Source organism: Cantharellus anzutake (assembly GCF_015039405.1).
Source record: "Cantharellus anzutake strain C23 chromosome Unknown EI90scaffold_53, whole genome shotgun sequence".
Classification (NCBI taxonomy): Eukaryota; Fungi; Basidiomycota; class Agaricomycetes; order Cantharellales; family Hydnaceae; genus Cantharellus; species Cantharellus anzutake.
In genome coordinates, this window is record NW_024067003.1 from 554,051 (window position 1) to 556,904 (window position 2,854).

A 2,854-nucleotide genomic window follows, 5' to 3' on the forward strand; every position below is an offset into this window, starting at 1 on the left:
TCCCGAACCTGGTCTCTGACACTGTCATATCCATACATACCCGATCCTGACCCGACTTCTGGACCCTCCTCTCCACCACCTCCAGAGTCCTACCCTACCTCCGTCCACTCCAATATCCACCTTCAGACCAAACATCACACCTCCTCACTCCTCATGTCACCTCCTCCCCTTCCATCCCTCTCCTACCCTACCTCCATCTGCTCCGATATCCACCTTTGGACATGACACCATTCCTCCTCCCACTCTTCTCCCCACTCCTCTCATCACTCTCCTCCCTCCAACCCTCTTCTGCCAAGCCTCTGCCAAGTTATGACCTTCTGCCGCTCCCATACCTCATACTTGGACACCGCCTGTACCTTCGCTCCGAGACTCCATCATGGTCCTGACCTCGGACTTTGACCCCACCATGGCTTAAGTCCATTGCATTGGTGACCTCATTCTACGTAAGCACCATTGCCAACATTTCTCAGACTTCCAACCCCACCTCTGCAACCTCCATAAGCTCTGCAACCTCCAAGCTCCACGGACCATACTCAGCACTTTCGCTGCTTGTAATGTATCTTTCACGATTTTCCCTCATTCTTATTTGGACTACTGCTTCCTTCCATTTTAGCCAGTTAGTCATCATCCCCACTTCACCTCATCCTCCTGCCCCTCTGGGTTTCGCCCTCCCTATCTCCTTTCGGTTGTACCACAGAGTCTAACCCATGGCTTTCGGTACTGCTCTGCTTCCATCATCCCTTTGTCTCTGTTCAGACACCTTTGTTCTGATTCAGACCCCCTTTAATTTCCACACAGCACTCAAGTACACGGACTTCAAAAGTAGCGGGAGGGGGAAAATCTCTGGTCCATTTCAATTGCTATGTACATATACCCATTCAGCAAACATACAATCTGTGAAAAGAGTCTGAAATATATGGGTTTGGCTGAGCTAAGCCTCCACCAATCAACAGTGGTAAGGTTCGGCTGCCATTGGCTTAGAATAAAATTCCAAACAACAAAGGAAATTGAAAAGAAAAACACAAACTTCCTCATACCACTTTAAACACTGCGTCAAACCTCCGTCCCTTTATCCCACTCGACTCTCCTCATCCATAGCTTTCTAACAATACCGATTTTGTGAAATTTGGTGGAGATTTGACTGAGAATGGGAATTCTCAGAAACGGAATATATATCTTGATTATCTGTGCACAGGGAAACTTGGGCCAAATAATATGCCGTAATTCCAAGACTCCTCCAATGTCTTCTTTAACATTTGTATCATTTAACTAGCCCATATTCTCCTGGAATTTCACTGAGACTAGCTCACACATGAGCATCCACATAGTTCATATTGTCCCATGACTCCCGTCATGCCTGATAATCAGAATATCTCCACAACCACTGAACCGATTAGGGTGAAATTCAACGCTGAGTATTTGGGCATTTTTCTCGATTTAATGACCCCAAGATCGTCCTCTTCCGTCAGCTTTTGACCTTGTTCTCATGGTCGCGGTCAAGTGCATGGACTTTGTACATGAGGACATCTCAGGTTGAATTTCTCCACCAAACCTCAACCAATTCCAATTCCTTTGTGGAAAGGCTCTTTCGGTTTGTATGAAAACCCTCTTTCTTCTTTCTTATTACGATTCCTTTTTCCTAATAATGTACAAGGGTGGGAGCCCAATTTTGATGTATGTGCTGTGTAAGGTTCCATGAAATTGAGCATACCCATTATGCACTCCTACAGCATTGCACATGCAATGCAAGGGGGATGTCAGGGCAATAGCCCCGAACCCCAAGCCATATGTAATCACAATTCATGTGGGTGAGTGGGAACTTCTGTTAACCGCTTACACACCCATAAAATACACATCATTGTATCACTTATGGCCTCGTGTGCTGAGCAACCCCACTGAGACCTCACAGTGAGCTATTAAGGGTTCAATGACTTGTGGTCAGACACATCAGGGTTGATAGGTTAGCCACAGGTACTTGGTGCTCCTTAGTGGTGTGTACCATGTGCATGGATGCAACTTGTTCAACATGAGAGGTTTCCATATTATTGCTAACAGTTACTTGGCATTTGTAGTACAAACATACTGGTAGCAGGTCATTGTTATGTGTATCAGGGAAGGAGCATCAAATGGGGCTTTTGGTGACTTGGCATTCCCAAAGGGAACATACCGATTGTGGAGGGGTGTGATATGGGAGAGACTAGATGGTTGATGGGTGGCTACTTGGCGCTCGTGCAACAAGCATGCCAGCATCATGGGAATGGAGTCTTCACAGTAATTATGGACTGTCATATCCATCCACAGTCACCACCTTCCATCACTTCTGGCCTTCCTGGATTGCCTCCACTCCTTCATCTCCAACCTCAGAGCCTCTGGATTCTGCAATCCCCTCCAACTCCCCCTGTTATGGAAATGGGAATTTCCCATTTTAGACTCTTATGGGTTCTGTATCACATGATTTGTATAGTAATTAAGTTTAATCAAATCAATAAACAACCAAAAACCCACTGTGCTAACATCTGTTACAACTAATGTTAAACTGCCTGTGATAACATCTGTATAACCATATGAACCCCGTTTCCCAACCTTTCCCTCTTCCTGCACTAAAGACGGACGAAAATGGGTGCCTCCGGTGAAGGAGCGGAGCTGGATCACCTTATGTAACCAGTTTCCTACGTCCAATAACGATATTAGAGTTTGTGCTGATTTGCGTACTGACCGTGTTTTGGTTGCCAAATATATGATTGTTCACTGTCTAAAACAACAATAAACACCCCCCAACGATCTCTCCTGATGTATAGATCGTCTACGGATAAAATTCTATATTGACTTTACTATGATTTCTAGTCAATATTAC